This window comes from Macaca nemestrina, chromosome 16 (assembly GCF_043159975.1).
Source record: "Macaca nemestrina isolate mMacNem1 chromosome 16, mMacNem.hap1, whole genome shotgun sequence".
NCBI classification, from domain to species: domain Eukaryota; kingdom Metazoa; phylum Chordata; class Mammalia; order Primates; family Cercopithecidae; genus Macaca; species Macaca nemestrina.
Genome location: NC_092140.1, coordinates 29,837,862 through 29,858,401, shown reverse-complemented (window position 1 = coordinate 29,858,401; position 20,540 = coordinate 29,837,862). Strand labels below are relative to the sequence as shown.

Sequence of the window (20,540 nt, the reverse complement as noted above, 5' to 3'; positions counted from 1 at the left end):
TTTACTACCTTATTATTCTCTAACTTTTTGAGAACTGTGCTTATCTAGTTATGTAAATAGCTCTTTTAAATCACCAATAAGGTTTTATTTTTCTGTTTTGCTTTCTTCCTTCAAGGAACAACCCAAGAAATATGGTACCAAACGTTGAATGGATATATTATACTTGCATGATTAATTAATTAAATCATTGATTGACTGAACTTTCTACTCAATGTAATCTCTTCTAAGCAATCTTCCAAAGTAAAAAGACAGCCCTGGGCTAATATATTTAAACAACTAGGATAATAATGCCTCTTCCCTTGCCTCTTCCCTTGTCAGTTTAGACTTATTCATATGTAAATGAAATAGTTGCATATATGTGACTCTGTCATTTGAATATGGAGAAAGAGGAAAAGCAGAAAAAAAGAGACAATATAAACATCACCACCATAAGGAACATTAGCTCTGAAGCCAAAATGCCTATATTCTCACCTCAGCTCTGTCATATATTAGCACTTTTATCTTGAGCAAATTACTTAACTTCAGTGTTTTAATGTCCTCATTCAGAAAATGGGGATAATTTGTAACCATTTAATACTTTTCTTCATGGAGAATAAATAGGAATTCAATGTGAAGTAGCCAGAATAATAAATATATATGTGTTAGAATATATATAGGATAAATGATAAGCTGTTTGTATATGCATTACAAATATACATATAGTTCATACTTAACCCTACATTGTGGTCACCATAATATTGTCATTCTTAGTCATCTTTCAAGACTCCTTGAGAAGATTCTATTTTTTTTTTTTTTTTTTTTTTTTTGCAACAGAGTCTCACTCTGTCACCAAGGCTGGAGTGCAGTGGCAAGACTCAGCTACTCAGCTCCACCCTCCAACCCTACCCCCACATCCCCCAAGTGATTCTCCTGCCTCAGCCACCTCAGCCTCCCAAGTAGTTGAGATCACAGATGCACAGCACCACACACAGCTAAGTTTTTATATTTTTGGTAGAGATGGGGTTTCACCACGTTGGCCAGGCTGGTCTCGAACTCCTGAGCTCAAGCCATTCACCAACCTCAGCTTCCCAAAGTGCTGTGATTGCAGGCATAGGCCACTATGCCTGGAGAACTTGACAGGTTTCTTTTGGGGATGTTTAATAGTTAAAAAAAAAAACTAAGTCAATTCCTGGGAAAGAACGCACTATAAGGGAACAGGTATTAATAGTTATTGTATTTAGCATGCGCTAGTACAAATTCTCAGTGTCAGTAATGGATGGTTTGAGTACCAAAGAGCATGTGTCATTTTTAAATTTATTTAGTTATTTTATTTTAGGTTCATGGGGTACATGTGCAGATTTGTTACATGGTAATATTGTGTGATGCTGAAGTTTGGGCTTCTAATGATCCAGTTGCCCATGTATTAGGTAGGTACAGAAATAATTGTGATTTTTGCCATTACTTTTAACAGAAAAACCGCAATTATTTTTGCACCAATCTAATATTAAACATGGTACCCTATGTGTAGTTTGTCCACCTTGTCCTCTTCCCTTCCCCCCTCTTTTATATTACCTTCCAATTCAGCCTGTGGTGACTGACTGATGCTCGAGTTTTAGGAAGAAAGAAATGTGGCAAGAAAACGTGTATCTGACATTTGAAGGGAAAAGCAACATGGTCCTGTAGCCCACTTATGGAAGCATAAGAATTATTGTTGGCAAATGATGACGTAGACACAACCACTTGAGATACATCCGGTAGGAGGAATGGCTGGCAAGTAAATTAGTTTATGAGTCACTAGTGCAAGAGTTAGCTAGGAAATTAGATTTTGCAGTGGTTTAGAGTTGTTTGTGGTTTGGGGGTAATTTTCTAGCATTTCCTAGCATTTTTGGTAGCACTGATCCTGCCATTAGTAGTAGGAGTTATTAATGTCAAAAAACAGAAGATAAAAAGTTAGATCTCAGAGAGTAACTCACTAAATATTATATGGCTTGCTTAAAAATTTTACAAAGTGGAACAGAAATAACATGTAAGTTTTCCTTCTGATCCAGAACTTTGTGCCATGTTTTCCTCCCATCATTAACTAGATTTTCATATATTATTGGTGATCAAAGTCACTTGGAAGATTTTTCAAAAATCCTGAGTCTAGTCATTGAAAATTTGACTCACTATATCAATGGCTGGTCCAAGAAGTCATAGTTTTTGTAAATCTTTTTTTCTGTATCTGAGACACGGTCAGCTTTGGAAGCCAATAACCTAGACTATTAAATGATTCCTTTTTAAATTTTATTCTTTATCTTGTTTTGGAATCAGCTAGCATGAGTAAGTATCCTAGGGTTTTATATATATATATAATATAATATATATAAAATACATATTATATATATAATCATATGATGGTGTGTATATAATATATATAATATACATATATATCATCTGGTATATATATTATATATATAATATACATACCATTATATGATGGTATTTTTAAAAACACTTTCTTATAATAGTTTTTATATACTTGAGATAGGTTAATATCATTACAATTCACAATTTATAACAAAGAGTGGGAAAAAAAGTCAAAACTGAGATTTTACTGAACTGAAATTCTTTCTATTTGTCAAAATACATAAATTATTAAATAAATGAAATACCTTTCACAGGTAAACTACTTAGTTTATTGAATTAACTACCAAGAAGTATCAATATTTACTATTTTAATTCTAAGAACAGTCTATCTCATTATTTTTACAATGAGCTGATTATTATTGCTTGTTATGTTTTCTTACTACTTTGAAAATTAAATCCAAATATTTAAATTATTTAATATAAGTTAAATCCTGGAGTTGGCCAGTTGATTTCCACTTTTAGGATTTTGAACAAGTCATAAATTCTATGTAACTCAGATTTCCAGTTTGCAAAATACTATTTACTTTATATGTTTTATTACTTCTGTTTTATGAATAATTCCAAAATATGCTATTTTACTACCCAGCTTTGACTACTATCAGAAATTTTGTATAGTTATGAAATTGAGGTTCACTATATGAAAAAATTAATATGTAATATCAAATTTAATTCAGTTCTATATCTTCCTATAAACTAATACAAAGATGAAAATAGTTGATATTTATAAAATTAGAATTTTCTATTTTATCTGAAGTCATTTATCAAAACCTATTTCTATAAAATGCCTTGAATATTTTTACAACACACATACACAGACATGTATATACTATATACACATATTTTTTGTTTTCACAAAACATTCTCTAGTATAGTACAAATAGTTTCAACTGCTTCATGTTTGCAATCAAATTATATCATTCATAAAGATTGTTACCAAGTGGCATTTTTGTTTTGCTTTGTAAATATATATTATATATAAGCATATATATGTTAATATAAAAGCTAATAAGTGTATACACATTGTGTGTATACACAATGACATATACATTCAGTTTGTTTTGGAAGATATGAATAAACATTTTTATTCAAAAATTTGGCTGTTTAAGAGTTTAAATTAAAGAAAACATATTTACTAAAGACCTTTACATACTTTTGCAATTTTTCCTAGTCCTAATTTACAGTGTTCATGGCCAACATCTATATTATAATCAGCATTACTATTCAGCATAATTCAGAGAATCAGTACATGTAGTCCTAATATTGAAACATATTTTAGAATTCTCTATTCTATTACAAAGACTCCAAAGTACACTGTGCAATGCGCTTGAAAGATGTTATTAAATTTCTATGGCAACAAACAGCAAAAAAAAAAAAAGAAATGGAATCATAACAGATACGCTGGATCTGCTTAACATTTAAATTATGTTAGGATAAAGGTGTTTCTGATCGTGAATGGAAGCATACAAGTAAAAAGAAGAAATAAAAAATATATAATCCTTATATTCCAGGCAGTTCAAATAGAGAAGCAAATATCAAATTAAAGAGAAGCAGAGTAAATCATTATTGTACTATAAGTACAAATATTCACACTGATTATAATAAGAATTTTCATTTGTATGAGGAAATAGTCTTTTTCATAAAGAGATTTATGTTCAGCTTTAGAAGATAGTAAGTTTTAAACAAATAGAGAAGGAAGTAAGGAAAAAAGGGAAGAATTTTAGAAAAGACACATAGTAGGAAGAGTACCATATGCTCCTCTTTTCAGAAAATGGCAAATTGGCATTTGACTGAAGAAAGATTTGGGGATAAAATAGGAAATAAAAAAGGGAAAAGTCGAGTGACATATCATATTCCTTATGGAATATGGAAAGGTCCTAAACCTTTCCAGCAAAATATAAGGAACTTGGTCTTTTATACTCACCAAACAGTTGTTAAGAGAATAATGCTATAATTTAAATTGTGTTATAACACACCAGCTACCCAGAGCACAAAGAATAAAGTAGGAGACTCAATTCTGGGTGAGTAATTAGACCACTATGAGGCAAGGAGCATTGAAATTTTGAATAGGCAGATGAAGTAGGAAGAAAGAAGGAAATACAAAATATTAAAACAATTTAGTTTATGTTTAAAGGTGAGGTTAAATGAAAGCAGTGACTTTGAGATTTGTAGCCTTGGTGACTGAGGGGATATAACAACACAAAATAAAATATTATCTTACAAAAACCAAAATCAATTTAAGAATCCTACAAAATAATATATGATTTTCTGAAAATCAACCAAAATTACTATTAAAAATATCTTACTATTTATATAAGATATTTATTTAGAAAATTCAAACCTTTATGAATTTTAGCATATTAGAGATCTAAGCACCATAAAGAGTAAGTAACTTCATTTAAAATAAAAGAGATTTGCACACATAACAACCCATTAAATACCACCCTCACTATTAAGTCTCTTGAATGTGATTGGGACATTCCCCCATGACAAAAATAACTAATTCTCAGAGGTCATATTAGATGACATGATTTAGTTTACTATGTTTAAAACCTTTCTCAGCTGGGTGTGGTGGCTCAAGCCTGTAATCGCTGCACTTTGGGAGGTCGAGGCAGGTGGATCACCTGAGATCAGGAGTTCAAGACCAGCCTGGCCAACATGGTGAAACCCTGTCTCTACTAAAAATAGAAAAATTAGCTGGGCATGGCAGCCCATGCATGTGGTCCCAGCTATTTGGGAGTCTGAAGCAGGAGAATCATTTGAACTCAGGAGATAGAGGTGCAGTGAGCCGTGATGGCACCACTGCACTCCAGTCTGGGTGAAAGAGAAAGACTCCATCTCAAAAAAAAAAAAAACTTTCTCATCCCAGTATTTAATAAGTGGCTGTTTTTTCAGGCTGTTGCTTCATAATAGAAAATAAGGAGTCATGTATGATCTTTGTTGTAAGGAACTGTAAATGTTACAAAATTAGAAAACTATTCATTAAATGTTAGATGCAAACAAGTGCGATGAAACTTCTTATATTTTGATAATGGTGTATAAGAGAAATTCACAGAAAGTCTCTAACTTCAATTTTACTTAATCTCTTCAATCTCCCTATACTAAAAATTTAACCAAAAGATTTAATATTAGGTAAAATTCCCCTGATAAAATGTGTCCTCTGACACAGATGCCAGCATGATATTAAATGGCCAAAACTCTTGCAAGGCAAGAATACAAAAAAAAAAAAAAAAAAAAAAAAAAAAAAAGAAGAAGAAGAAGGAGTTAGTTATTAATTTTAAACTATTTTATAAACTTGTGCATGAAAAGGATGTGGATTAATTGAGCTATTTAGCAATTCCTAATATGATGGTAATTTCATGATATAAAATGTTTAAATAGTTAAAAAAAAACTAGGCTTATATAGCTCTATTACTTATTCATTATGACTTTGACAAATTTATAGGCCTCTTCTATGTGTGTTGCAGGTTTTATGACATAAGAATACTGAGTCTAAAAGAAATGAGTAAAATATAAGGTTACATGCTTATGTTAGCCTTGAAAATTATTAATGACAGTAATTGGAAAGGAATAGCAAAAAAAAAAATTGTAAATCCTGGTTCTAACCAAAGTTTCCTTTAAAGTCTAATTTGTTAGTTTTTCTATAGATTGCTATTATCTTCATTAACCTAAAAGACTTTTGAAGACACGTGCTTTAGAAGCATATCCTAAAAATTACTATTGATGGAGAAAGAATCCAGTACATTTGTAGTTTTCTAGACACTAGCTAATGTGTTCTCTACTTTATTAGGCTTAGCTTTAAAACGTGGAGTATAAAGAAAAGGAAGACTGATTTAATAGACTAAGGCCGGGCGCAGTGGCTCACACCTATATTCCCAGCACTTTGGGAGGCCGAGGTGGGTGGATCACAAGGTCAAGAGTTCAAGGCCAGCCTGGCCCATATGGTGAAACCCCGTCTCTACTAAAAATACAAAAATTAGCCAGGCATGGTGGCGGGTGCCTGTAGTCCCAGCTACTCAGTAGACTGAGGCAGGAGAATCACTTGAACCCGGGAGGCGGAGGTTGCAGTGAGCCAATATCATGCCACTGCACTCCAGCCTGGGCAACAGAGTGAGATTCTGTCTCAAAAAAAAAAAAAAAAAAAAAAAGAAAAAAGACTAAGTTAATTGGATTAAAGAATCTTCAGATTGGGAAAGATACATATGGGGATCTAGCTTGAAAGCATCGCATTATAATACCAGCTAGTATTTGCTACAAGCCCATAAGCCAAAGTACCAGAGTCTTAACATCATTTATTTAATTGTCACATTTTAATAGGTGTTATTATTAACAATTTTATTTTATAGATGAGGAACCTGAGGCCCAGCAAGCATCATTAGTTCATTAAAGCCTATCCAGCCAGCACGTGCGAGGTCCAGTGTTTTCACATACAAATATTTAACTGTCAATACTTTCATCTTTCTGCTACCTTATTCCTCAAATAAGCTATTTAGTGTAAAATATTGGTGTTAGGTGCGTTAAGATCAGCTTTTGTCTATAACTCTGAGATGTTTTCTTCCAACAGATGGATTGCCTGTTGACGACGCCCTGCTTTTCCTTTTATTTTTGAACCTCAGTGAATTATTCAACAAATGTAAATAGTATCACTTTTATATGATTACAATTAAATTTAGAATCTTGCCCCAGATTTAAATTAATCAGTTGCCAGAATACATCTTTTTCTATTGTCTTCTGTTTAACCTTAATAAAGGATCGAAATGACTAGCACAACCTCTACAACGTTAACTCTAATTTGAGCCTTTGACACCTGCATTTTAAGGTCTTCATAATTTTATCTTCGTAGGCATAATGATCCATTTTGAAAAGATGAATATGAACTGGGTTATCAATACCACCATACAATTATATTTAAGTGTGTGTTCTTGTTTCTCAGTCTCTATTCCTGCTTGTAATCAGTATTAGTTTGCATGTTTCAAAAACATTTAACATAAATTAGAGTCCCGAGAATGGGCTTTGCATGCTAAAGATGTCGCTTCCTGGATCTTCTTTGTATAAATTCTCAATCATCTACTATGATCTTATCTAGATCTTTGATTTATCTTTGATGCATTCCACCATTTATATAAAATTTAGAGATTGATTTAAGTATTAAATTTCTGAAGGAGGTGAAAGCAGCTCATCATTTTTCTTCTGCTTAAAAGTGTTAGATCTACATTAAGATCATTTTCCATTTCTCTTGAGCCTTTTAAACTGTGTTCTTAGGTGAGAACAATGAATTACCTGACAGAAAAAGGTTCACCTGTACTGCCAAACTTCCACTGCATGATAAAAGGATCTTATGCAGTTTTTATGTAGCCCATAATGGCTGCTGGCAGGCAACTGTGACAGGCAAGGACCAGACAGCACCTTTATTTCACAGATCACACAGAACAGCTAGTGAACCAGGGAAAGGGGTGCAGTGAAGGGTAACTCCAACTCACTTCATTTAGAGGAGACATGGCTTACATTTACCTTTCCAACTTTGAACAAAATTGCAGGATTGCAATAAACCAAACTTTCCAAAAGGAAACATGGTTTGATGGTTTGGAAGATTACTTGAACTAGTAAGAAATGTATCATAAATGTAAGAATAATGCTATTAATACATAAAATTGTTCAAGATGAACCTTGAAAACATGATACTAGGTGAAAGAAGCCAGACAAAGACCATATATTACATAACTCCATGTATATGAAATGCCCAAACGGGCAAACCAATAAAGATAGAAAGTAGATTGATACTGGGGATAGAGGAAGGGGGAGGAAGATATAGGGAGGGACTGCCAATAAGTACATCTTTCTTTTTAGGGTCGTAAAGGTCTTGTGGATTAAATAATGGTGATGGTTGTACAACTTTACAAATATAGCAACAGCAACTGAATTGGACACTTTAAAAAACTGAATATTATGGTATATTAATTATACTCTAAAAAATAGTTTCAGACATAATATTTTGAAGATGTTCAAAGCCAAAAAATCTAGGGAAAGGAAACAGAAATTTGACCAAATGCTACAAAGTCAAAATTTAATAAGAATGCATATTCTAAAGTTAATTTTTCTCAGGCACTTGAAAAAACCTTAAACTAGAATGTAAAGTTAAATATTCCAGCCAATAGCTAAGACATGAAGTTCTAAAGTTTCCAGATATATTTCCTTTTATAATAAGTATGAGATTTGAAATCCAGGAGTCCCTAAACTCTTAGCTTAAAAGTACTGAAGAAAACAACAACAACAACAACAACAAAAACAGCAAAGTAAGCCACAGTTAATGTTTGTATTGGTACTATTTATTCTAATTCTAATTTTTACTCTCTAGTATGGATACATACATCAGTGTTATAATTAAATCTGAAGATTAAAATTCTGTGTGACTATAAGAACCTAGCTTTCTTCTCTCTTTCTCCTTCTATCTCTCTTGAAAATGTGCTAAGAAGCTTTGTTTTAATGAAATGACAGAGTAAAATAGCTTTTTATCAAATAAAACCATTAAGTTTATATAATAATATTATAGCAATTTAAATGCACTGTTGGTAAGTATATTGCTTATTGAAAAGCAATCATGTTTATGGCTTACTCAAAACTTTATTTTTTCCACCACACACATTCAAATGAAGCTGAAACCACAGTAAAATTTTGGCAATGTAGAAACTCTGGCCAAAAATGTATATTAGTCATACAAATTCCTTCATTACCTATTTCTCAGTAGAAAAGAATAATTCAAACAAAGCATCTTATTTCCTGCACCTGTATTGTTCACATGTTGAATGGCACATAAAAATAAATGTTTTACATTCTGATTTGCAGTTACTTATTTTTATTTCCTAAGCCATCTCTTTAATGACACAGTGAAAATGTGTTTCAGTATCATGAAGCTAACATTTTAAGACTAATAGGCAAAGAACTGAGGAAAAAAACATAAAGAGTAACAGTATAAGACATTTTAAACTTGAAAATAAGGAAAATTGTTATAGATACTATTTACTAAGCATCTATTAGAAAGCAAGATTTTATAACACATAATATCAAGTAATTCTTCATAATTGCAATTCATCATCAAAAACAAAAGTGTGAACTTATAATGCAGTTAAACTTTTTCAAAATCAAACCATTTAATAAGTAGATGTTAATATGTTAACATTTTAATAAGATTATATCATATCACTTTGAATAAAGTTCACCATACTATACACCTGATTATAGGACACACACACACACACATACACACACTACACACACATGACAAAATAAGAACAAAAAATCTACCAACGGTGCTATTTTGTAACCACATATTTGTGACAGATATTTAAGTTCTCCAATTGTCAAAGATGAATTATTATAGTCAATTCATTTTTTACTCACAAAATTGTTGAAATGCACAATGATGTTACCATAGCATAGTGGCATAGTGATACAAAGCAGCATGAAACACCATAAATGTAATGTGTTTACACAGTTGAGTAATATTAAGCCCATTTACTTCAAGTGAGATAGTGTTATAGGCCTTGTTGTTACCATAATTTTTTGAGAAGGGAACAATATTATTACAAATAAAGTCATATGTTAATGAGAATGTTAGATAGCATTAGGTAGAATTTATTCATGGAATTTGAAGAAAAGATAGCATCATTTCCCAAAAAAATTATTATATTGCAAATATATTTGGAACCACAGACTGGTTACATATATAGATTCTGGGTATCTGTGTATTTCCTATCTCAATACCATTTGAATACAGTGAATGATAGTGTTCAATATTTTACAAATAAACCTTTTTAATGAATTTAAAAACAGCAAGAACACATTATCCTCAAAAGCTGTACAATGTGTTTATAGTTATTTAAGTTGTGTTATATGTATAATACATTCGCTCATTATTGTTTTCAGAACATTAATGGTATGTTCTACTATAATATGGTTTATTTAAAAATTCATTAAAATACACTCTTTACTTGTATACAAATGACAATTTCAGCTTTCTTTGTATATTTCCATTACAAAAAATTACTACATTATCACATATTAATTTTTTTATATGTAAACCATTCCAGATTAAAGAATGCTAATAGGATTTTGATACTAAAATAAAAATACTATATGTATCAGATTGCATGACTAGCAATGACAACATTACATACTATTATGACCAGAATTTAAATAAAATCTAGCAAGGATCAATTGAGCCCAGGGGTTCGAGGCTGCAGGAAGCCATGAACATGCCACTCTGGTCTGGGTCACCAAAAATAGTAATAATAATAAACTAATTAAAAATAAATAAAACTCAGCTAAACAGTCACACAAATATTTAAGATACCTGCCTTAATGCATAAATAAAATGTTGAAAAAAAATTTCTGAAAATGAAATATTAAGTGCCATCTTCTACAAAGTTATGTTGTTGTGATTTGATGTAACCAGACATTGATTTACTCTAGAAATATACTAGGATTATATTTTTATGGACAAAATAGGGAAAAGGGCGTTTATTTATTGGATGTCAGTGACACTTGGTCTATGTCTCACTAGTTGACTAATTTTCAGTCAAATGAATCAGTCTTTATACTAAAATGAGAGAGAAAGAGAAAGAGAGAGAGAGAGGAGCTTAACATTTTAATGCTAGTCCTAGATAGAATATTATTACAGACTGTATATCTCTTCCAATTTAACTTAGAGCAGCTAGTAGAGATTTGCTTCTTTATTGAAGAAAACATCCAAAGTTAGGACAGCAGTGTTCTTCATGCTTACAGCAAAGATAAATAATAAGACAAACTAATATAAATCAAAAGTAGGAAAGGCATATCACATTTTTTGTTGTTGTTCTTATTTATGTGCAGTTATTTTGTGTTTGTTTTTGTATAAATTCTGTATCTGGTGGCTGAATTTTTCAAGCCTATAGTTATAAAGTTCAACTACTGTCTGTTCAAGGGAAGCAATTAAAATATGGAGTGGAAAAGTATGTCCCAATTTGTTAGTCTTGTCTAACTCCAACAAAAAGCCACTTCTCCTTGCTTTGTTATGTTAATCACAATAGTGAGGGACTACAGGTGAAAAAGATGCCAGTGATGGTGAAAAAATCATCCACATTGAGATAGGTCAAGACATCAGAGGATTTAACAATGGATCTCGGAGACACTTCTCCTTAAAATAGTGTGAAATATACAAAATATATAAGGGCACCTAAAACTCAATAGTATTTTTTGAAAACCTAATAATTCCTTTAAAAATGAGCAAAAGACTTGAATAGACATGACATCAAAGAAGATATACAAATGGCCAACAGGTATATGAAATAATTCTCACATCATGAATCATTATGGAAATCCTGCCATATGCAAGAACAAAGATGAACCTAGAAGACATTATGCTCAGTGAAATTTTCCCGTAACAGAAACACAAGTTCTGTATGATTCTATCTGTACGAGGTATCTAAAACAGTCAAACTCATAGAAAGGCAGTGTAGATGGTAAATGCCAGGAACTGTGGAGAGGAAGAAAGAGAAGTTACTATACGGCTATAAGTTATCAGTTATATAAAATGGAAAAGTTCTAGAAATCTGCTGTATAACATTGTGACTTTGTTAACCATACTGTGTTTTGCACGTAAAAGTTTGTTAAAAGAGTAGATTCCTTGGTGATTGCTTTTACCACAATTTTAAAAAATAGAAAAAAATGTGACATAAGTCCTGGGATTCCTTAAGAAATAATTTTGGTACATTAGAGTCAATTTATATTTGTAAAATTCTCTCAGTTATTCACTTGAATGTAATTTTGTAAAAACACAATATAACATTTGTGGGAATAAATGTTAATATTCAGACAATGAGAGAATGTCAGATTAATTAACGTTTATATCTATATTTTTGTTAGACAGTGTTCATGTAAACCTGTTTTTCATTTCCACTTTGGAGTTATACTGACATATTTTAAGTATACTTAAACATGATATATTGTCTCTTTTTATGGTTTCAGCAGAAATATTCATTTTTATCTATAATAAAAAGGTTAAAATAGCAATATTTTGTTATTGCCATTATTTTTGTTTTCTTTTTATTTTTGATTATTTTCCAGCTTTCTTCATACCAGAAGTTATCACTGAACACACTTAAAACTTGATTTCCAGCACAGAAAATAATACCAACCATCTCACACCCTTTATAGGCCTATCTCAAGAAAATTCCACATTTGGAGCCAGTTCAGTTGTTAATTAAATCTCAAAGAGAGTATGATATAAAGTCCCTAGTCAATATGATTTTAAAAATATTAATTTTTGTATTTCAAGTATCTTACCTTGAAAATTACAAATTCTGAAATAATTTGCATAATGTGTTATTTATTATTTATAAAGTTTGATTTGTATCTCCCCTTGAGATACATGGGATCATGAGTGATGGGAGGATTGCCTCACAAGAGGAAGAACAGATGAATGGAAGCGGATAAGCCACAGCCACCATTATAGGAGATATCCTACCCATATCTATTGAGTATGCAGCTGTTGATTGATTTAACTATATTTGTGTAACCATGTTTTCCTGCCTGCTTCATGTGACTAAACTAAACATTAATAATATTGTACTGTATAAATAATAACTTTTTTTCTGTTACTCAGTGAATTGATATCAACTACTTACATTCGGTTAACTTAATAAATGCTCATTTCATTGCATTTGGAATTAACTAAGATAATTCCTAACAGTATTTTTCTCACTAACTAGACATATAAAAGCATGAAGTGAGAGGTCTTGAAGAGATCATTCATCAAACATATCCCACCATGGCATTGGGGTTGGTTAAGTTGGGGGGGGGGGCTCATGTTACTAAAGGCAAAACTGGTATCTATTTCATTTTGCATTTTCTAGAAAATATATACTGTATACCATAATTTTAGCAATATAAAATATGACCATTTTAAGGTTTTTTTGTTTGCTTGTTTGTTTGTTTTCCTTTTTTTTAAGACAGAGTCTCGCTCTGTCTCCCAGGCTGGAGTGCAGCGGCGCCATCTCGGCTCACTGCAAGCTCCGCCTCCTGGGTTTACGCCATTCTCCTGCCTCAGCCTCCAAAGTATCTGGGACTACAGGCGCCCGCCACCTCGCCCGGCTAATTTTTTGTATTTTTTAGTAGAGAGGGGGTTTCACCGTGTTAGCCAGGATCGTCTCGATCTCCTGACCTCGTGATCCGCGCATCTCGGCCTCCCAAAGTGCTGGGATTACAGGCGTGACATTTTAAGGATTTGAGGTGTTGGTTTTGTAAGAATTTTTAATGGCTCATGGAGATTATGAGTATAACAAATACTTCATTGTACAGTTGATTTATTATTCACTGTATGTTCTGGCTGTTTAAAACTTTTATTTTTTTTTCCAGTTGTTTGACAGTTTACTCACATTTGTTTTTTCTTTTTTCTTTTTCTTTTTTTTTTAAGAGAGTATTTCGTTCTGTTGCCCGGGCTGGTGTGCAGTGTTGCAATCATAGCTCACTGCAGCTTTGAATGCCTATGTTCAAATGATACTCCTGCCTCAGTCTCTGGAGTAGCTAGGACAAGTGTGCACCACCAAACCTGGCTTATTTTTAAATCATGTTGTGGAGACAGTATCTTGCTGTGTTGACCAGGCCGACCTTGAACTCTTGACCTCAAGCTATTTTTCCCCCCTGGCCTCCCAAAGCACCAGAATTACAGGCATGAGCCACCCCTCCCAGTCTCAGTCATGTATTTCTACACATATATTATGAGTTATTGGTGAATGACAGTAACCAGTCAAAATTGAAGTCTTGGTATAGATATCCATAAGTATAGCAAAAACCAATGAAAATGAACCAACTACTGTTTTATGCAAAACGATACAAGAATATTAGACAAAATAGAACTAAATCTAAAAAATGCCACACACCACAAAGAACATGTTGTATGAGTCCACATAGATAAAGCTCAAAAACAAGTTAAACTAGCCTATAGGATAGGAAGGCTAATGTCTGGAGTGTGACATAAGAATGCCTTTCTGGTGCTGGGAATGTTTTATATTTTGAAGAGCATTGTTGCTAAACAGATGAGAAAATCATCAATGGCATATGCATTTATATAAGTTAAGCTTTATTTTTAAATATTTAATAAATATATTGGAAGCAGAGTGTTCTTAAAAAAAAATTCCAAAGAAAAAGTACAATGGGTTTTGGAAACTCTTAAAAGACAAAAGATAAAAAATATATCTTATGTTATGAAAGCAATTGACTGATATCAAATATATGGATTTTACCACATAGCAGATACAGTTAGCACATTGTAAATCCTAGCTTCAATTATTATTATTTAAATTATGTTTATGAAGACTTATAAGAATTTTGGTGTTAAATATTTAAATAAAATAAAGGAATACTAAAAATATTTGGTAATATGTACAATACAATCAAGAAATAAGTACAATAAATTGTTAAAAGTAACTCTATTGTGTTAAAATGGTTGATTTGTCTTTTCTACTTTATACTTTTCTATATCTGTGAATTTCCTAAAGTTTTCATTAAAACTTAAAAACCATTTCACGAAAATTCTCATTTCCATTTACCCAATGATTATAAGACCGAATTTTGTTTTGTCTAAATAATTTTACATACAGGAAAAGAATAATATTATTTATGATAAAGGAACTAACCAAGACTTGATATTCAACTAAAGGAGACCATTGCAGGCCAGGCGTGGTGCCTCACGCCTGTAATCCCAGCACTTTGGGAGGCCAAGGCAGGATGTTCATGAAGTCAGGAGATCGAGACCATCTTGGCTAACACGATGAAACCCCGTCTCCACTAAACATACAAAAAATTAGCTGGGCGTGGTGGTGGGCACCTGTAGTCCCAGCTACTCGGGAGGCTGAGGCAGGAGAATGGTGTGAACCTGGGAGGCAAAGCTTGCAGTGAGCCCAGATTGCACCACTGCACTCCAACCTGGGCGACAGGCGAGACTCCGTCTCAAAAAAAAAAAAAAAAAAAAAAAGATCATTGCAGTAACTATCATATACCTGACAAAAAGTTTATAACAACACATACAATATCATAAAACTAGTGATTCTTCTTTCAATATATACTTTTCTCTATTATTATTTGCTCAGAAGTGTCATGTTATTAAATTAATATTTTAAAAGCATAATATGTACTTTTTGTTGAGCAGCATTTGTGAAATATTAACCAGCTCTCACATGCTAATAGTCTAGAATAGCCCATATCCAAATACAGTGTTCATTGTTTAATGATGGAGACACGTAATCAAAGCTGTGTGTTCATAGTAGGTATAGGAAAGGTAAAGAACAGGCCAAAGTTTCAAGCAAAGGTGAGGATTAAAGTCAAACTACGTATAATTGTCCATATAAAGAAACTCTGCAGTTGGAATCAAGCAACCTGTTTAACAAGTTCTGCGTATGATTCTGATCCATGCTAACATTTGAGAACTCCAAGTGTAAACTAGAACATAATGGAGTGGCTCAATATAGTTGGTATAGATATTGGCATTAAGACTTACCACAGGAGTAAATAAAAGTGAGTAATTAACTAGAAATTGCTAAGTGTGTTGTAAGAATTCTAGTTAAAAGAATTATGTCTAGATCTAAAATTAAATAACTAGAAGCAGGTCCTACAGGACTCTCTTATTTATAAATTTCCACAAACCTGCCATGAGGAAGCTAATATAGAAAAAAGAGAAAGTTAAATTATTAATTTAAATTTATGTAATGCATTTCACATTATGAAAGCTTTTCTATAATCACTGTTTAATTTTATCCTCAAAGTTGCTAAGAAAATGTACATGAAATGTTACATACACTTTTTATGAAAGAAGAGAAAGACTGTGTCTTAAGATGAAATTACCTTCTTCAAATTCCATGACTGAGAATAAGCAGTCAGAACTTTTGGCTCCAAATCTACTCTTCCAATGTTTGTATTTTAAGAAAGAATCAAAGGAAAGAACAATTTTTGCTTAGCAAGCATGACTACTCATGAATTTTATTGTGTGTGTGCATGCATGTGTGTGTGTGTGTGTGTGTGTGTGTTTGTGTCTTCATACGCCACTCGATTTCCCACCACTACAGAAAAGGAAACAAAGTTTTTTACATGAGGCTCAGAGTTATAATTAAAACAATCAAATCCAAGATCTCTAAAATGATTCTGAATAGATTGCAGATTGCTTAAAAGCAGAATATAATCAAGCAAATAATCAAGCAAATCCACGGACAATTTAATAGACAGAAACTTCTGTCTTAATTATATGTACTGGTGCAGTAGAGAGCCTGTAATAAAGAGGGATCATTGTATTTTGTTTTTAGCGGACTGTGTCTCATTATCTTGCCATTTGTCATAACAAATATTTATCTTAAAATGTGCATGTGACCAACCTTTTAACCTTTCTCTCTGTGTGAACTATCTGGATCTAAATTTTCCTTTAAACATATGAGATTATTCAATACTTTTTGGGTTTCCTAATTGCTTATCAACATGTAGGTCTATATATGAGAGTTAGTGATACAAACTGCTCCTTCAATTTCCACCAGTCTGCCTTTATTAAAAAATAATAAATCTATTTGCTTTAATGACGTAGCAGTAGAAACATATGAACTAGGTTAAAATGTAAGTTGACAGCATGAGTAATACATTATTTTTTGCTTCTATTCACATATTACCCTGCATATGTTACAGGGTTGAGTCTTTTTTGGTTTAATTTAATGTCACTGTCCACATCAAGGTATACAGAAGTTTTATGAAGGAAAAATAAACCAATTCAATTAAATGGGGTATCAGTTATATGTCAGGCATTAGGCTAGGTCGTAAGAACTCAGTGGTGAATAACAAAGATGTTGTTTCCTTTTGGGAAAGACTGACAATGAACAACTATGAGAATAATAAACATGAAGGTGGAAGTTAAAATGAACTAGGAATCCAACCTAGACACAAGAGAGAATTGAGCCCTCTAAGAGCAAGTTGTATTTCTGATAAGAGATAAAGTATATTAGTTAGGTAGCTACGATGGTTATAAAAATAGATTTCATTCTGACAGAATAGCATGTTTAAAAACATGGAGAACATGGCTTATTCTCAGAACAGACAGAAGAAAAGCAGGGTCAGGAGCTTAGAGGGAGTAGTGTTAAAAATGTGCTGAAAATGAAAGCAGAGGCTATTTACATGTCTTCAAAGCCAGATATAGGCCTTGACCAAAGATCTATAAATAGATATCAAAGGACATTAATGACTTTATATACATTTTTTAAAGAAATAATAATTTTGAATGCAGTGGGTGGAATATATTAAAGAATGTCAAGAATAGGGATTTAGCAGGATACTCACTTAGTTTTGCTTGTGATAGAGGCATTAGGGATGGTTGGAGCTTAGTGGAAAAGTTCAAGATACATTAAGTTGTTAAATGAAAAGATTTGGTAATTGGTTAGGTGCACATGTTAGGAAGAGGTGTATGTTTTAGGAAGAGAGAGGAATTGAGAATGACTCCCTGGGATGTGGCTTGAGAAAGGAGGTAGACGGATGTGTATAATAATGGCAATAAGAAACTCCAGTAGAGAAGTTGGTGTGGGTGAAGTAGAATGAGCAGTACAGTCAGAACCATAATGAATTTGAGATGTTTGCAAAGAGGTAACACATACAGATGTCAGTTTCACAGTTGGGCAGTCATTCTAGATTTGCAACAAGGAGTTTCGGGCTGGGAATTTGCATTTACAATTTGATGATGATAGTAACTGCAATGAATCAACTCTCATTAGTAAACATACAGGACAAGACAAATGCCAGCCTTCCAGGAACATGAGGGGATACACTATTTGAGGGAGAGATTCAGCAAATGATATGGAGGATAAACACCTCCAAAACAGAGTTGAAAGCCCAAGAGAGTATAATGTCCTGGTATCCAAGGGTACATCAGGAAGGTTGGGGGGAATAAGCTGGATCATCTATCCTTGAGAGATCCAAAATTCTCTAAAGTAACGATTGGTTTCAGTGACATGGAAGTCATCAGTGACTTTAGCAATAGTCAGTTCTACTGATCAGTGAGAACGAATTGAGAACAAATGGGAAGTTGAAAAAATAAAGACATTAAGTCTATATAAAATTTCAACAAATTTTGCTTAAAGGAAAAGTAACATAGATCAAGTTACATATCTAAAGGTAAAATAAACCTTCTCAGGGGAAGGGAAAATAATACAGAGTTTAACATTTTTAGATTGAAAGACAAGAATACAGCATAGAGGCAAATAGGAAAGAGTCAATAGAGGAAAAAAGGCTGAAGATACAGGGAAGAGAGTGGATATAATTAAGGTTCTACTAGAAGCAGAAGAAAACTGGACTACCATGGGTGGAGATTGGAGAAGGTGTTTATACAGATGAAAGAAGTGAGAAAAAAGGTAAGAATAAAAAAATGACTAGAGAAAAAGGAATTTTAAAATGTATTCTGGCTGGGCACAGGGGCTCATGTCTGTAATCCCAGCACTGGGAAGTCTAGGTAGATGGACGATGTGAGGCCAGAAATTCCAGACCAGGCTGGGCAGCATGGCAAGACCCCGAACTCTACAAAAAATGAAAAATAAAAAATAAATTAGTTGGGCGTGGTGCCACATGCCTATAGTCCCAGCCAGTTGAGAGGCAGAAATGGGAAGATCTCTTGAGTCCAGGAGTTTTAGGTTCCAGGGACTTACGATCATATTATTGCACTCCAGCCTGGATGACAGAACAAGAACCTGTCAAAAAAAAAAAAAAAAGAAAAGAAAATTATTCTGAAGGAGAGCTGAAATAGAGTATTCATAAAAAGAAATACGAAAATAATAGAAGTTGAGAAGTTTAGTGGAATGGAAAAGTAAAAGAAATATCAGAGAGCTTGAATAGGAAGAAAATTAATTAGATAGCACTGGGGAAAGAGGAATGAGAGGAAGATGGGGGAGTTTGTCCTGAAGAATTTGAGGGCTATGACAATATTGTAATGCAAATGACCCTAATTAGTGTCTAGAATCTAAGACAGGGTCAGGTATGTGTCTCCTTTTTTACAAGTTATAACACAATCTATAATTACAACTTAACTTTGTACCTGATCTAGGAGGAACACCCTTACTTTTTTCCCCATTTTTTCATTTTCTATCCTTTCAGTCCACATGCAAAACACAATTTCTTGCCATTGTGATTCTAAACTAGTCTTGATTTACCATTGTCTTCAATTTATACATGCTTCTATTTATTCAAGTCGTTTACAGGTGGCAATTTTGACAAAAATGAAAGTACTTTTCTTGACACAGTTGATTAATACCAATGTGTACTTTTATTGGCACAGTTGATTAGTACCAGTATATTTTGGCATTGTTTCCATTGTGTTTAGTTACAGAATCTAACAGATTTCTTTTATCAGAATCAAATAAAGAAGATATTATAAGGATATAAATGGGCAAAGTTCATGATCCTCCACCTGCACAAACACAAGTTTGTATTGTATAAACAGGAATTTTGCATTGCATGGTGCATGGTCTTTGGCGCCACAGAGACCTGAGCCTCAATTAAAGTTTGAAAAACTTAAGCAATCTATTTAAACTTCAAAAGCCTCAGTGACTATGTGAAAAATAAGAGAAACAATATCTGCTTTTAGAAGAATATATATAAAATACACAACTCACAGCAATGCTCAATAAATGTTAACTTTTGTTTTACAGGATTTTTTATTTTTTATTTTTATTTATTTATTTTTTGAAACGGAGTCTCACTCTGTTGCCCAGACTAGAGTGCAGTGGCGCAATCTCGGCTCACTGCAAGCTCCGCCTCCCAGGTTCACGCCATTCTCCTGCCTCAGTCTCCCCAGTAGCTGGGACTACAGGCACCCACCACCACGTTCAGCTAATTTTGTTTTTGTATTTTTAGTAGAGACAGGGTTTCACCGTGTTAGCCATGATGGTCTCCATCTCCTGACCTCGTCATCCACCTGCCTCGGCCTCCCTATACAGGATATTTTAAACTGTTATTTTTTATTGTTGTCAGTCGTACAATCTGATTTGTTGAGAAAATAAATATTAAATTTAAAATAATACACCACCAAAATATTATTAAGGAAGGATCACTAAATTCAAGGGCAGAATATAGTAGCTAACATCTGATTTATTTTTGCAGAAATCATT

General features: G+C 32.8%; 1 long non-coding RNA gene across 1 annotated transcript in view; it reads right to left on the bottom strand.

The window, feature by feature from the left end:
* Positions 1–2,550: 2,550 nt before the first annotated feature.
* The window catches only part of LOC139355383 (uncharacterized), a 96,015-nt gene continuing 78,025 nt past the window's right edge, over positions 2,551–20,540 (bottom strand). Inside the window, exon 3 of the long non-coding RNA XR_011614703.1 lies at positions 2,551–11,893. This is a non-coding gene — a long non-coding RNA (uncharacterized lncRNA). The remainder of the gene's footprint in view (positions 11,894–20,540) is intronic.